Source organism: Lupinus angustifolius, chromosome LG11, assembly GCF_001865875.1.
Source record: "Lupinus angustifolius cultivar Tanjil chromosome LG11, LupAngTanjil_v1.0, whole genome shotgun sequence".
Lineage (NCBI taxonomy): Eukaryota > Viridiplantae > Streptophyta > Magnoliopsida > Fabales > Fabaceae > Lupinus > Lupinus angustifolius.
Window position 1 is genome coordinate 18,725,884 of NC_032019.1, and position 1,403 is coordinate 18,727,286.

The following is a 1,403-nucleotide window of genomic DNA, read 5'->3' on the forward strand; positions in this document are numbered from 1 at the left end:
TTTCTCCACACGAAGTGCTAGATTGAAATCCATATAGCCAAGAATAATTTCTACGGCTTCCTTCGAGACCTAAAGTTTGTCCCATTCAAGATATGGACATTATTAATTTGAGCAGAAAAACACTGATATAACAGAAAAACAGTTGAGTTAATCGATTAAGTCATCACATTAATCAATTAACTAGCATATTAAAATACGTGGTTCAAAAGGTAAACTTCTCATATGCTATGCTTAACTCCTATACATGTTTTAGCAATTATATTATGCCTAATATACACATATAACATGTATGATTAATGCATCAACATAAAATTAACTAGATGATATGTCTCATGAATATGATATGACAATTATGATGACTTGAGAGACTTGCACCTAGGTTCACCTCACCTATACTTACTTACTACGACTCACATCCCAGACTACTTAGAATAATGACTCTATTTATATCCTAGTCTAGATATGACTCTACTTAGAATAATGACGCTTTTAAACCCACTCTCTACCCGTTCTCATCTTCAACCCCTTCTTTCCTCTTAAAACTTCATCTCTTTCCTCATTCTTAAAACACATTCATTTCCAAAACCCATTCATTTCCAAAACCCATTCTTCTTCATGCTCACTTTCCTCTTAAAACTTCTCACTTTCACGCTCACTTTCCTTCATTTCACGCTCACCCATTCTTCTTCCTTAACACCTTCTTCATTTGCTCACTTTCCTTCATTTCACGCTCACCTTCTTCATTTGCTCACTGTCCTTCATTTCACGCTCACCTTCTTGATTTGCAAACCAAGCAGGCCAAGACTACATTAATCTCAAAACCTCTAATTTCTTCTATGAATGACGAACCAGAAACCCTAAATCCCAATTTCTTTTATGATTGACGAACCAAAAATCCCAATTTCTATGACAAAACTCACAATTTCTTCCTCTATTTCACCATCGAGGTTTTTCATTTGCCGCTATTGTGGATTTTCACCTCCTTTGAGAGCTCTCTGAATTAGCTCCATCCATTGAGGTATCCTTTTTTCCGTTCAGTTTTAATTGCTACATTGTAATTCTTCAATCACTTTGTGGCATGGCATTTATCTACTGCTTGATCTCTTTGTTATTGAAGGCTATAGAGTATGATATTTGAAATGAATAATGTCCATGAGTTCTAGACATTTATTGATTCTGAGCTTTTGAAAAAAAAGTAAACTACAATATTAAAAAAGAAAAATATATTTGTTGTATTTTACTGCAGAATCATCTAGCTTTTCCTATGTTATATCCTCAACATACTAGGCGTGTACATGTGGACCTATTATGTTTTGGAATATTTAGCAATAATTGTACTCATTGGGCAATTAGCATTTGTCTAAGTGAATTGCAGTACTAGATTGGCCTTCTGATCTATAAAA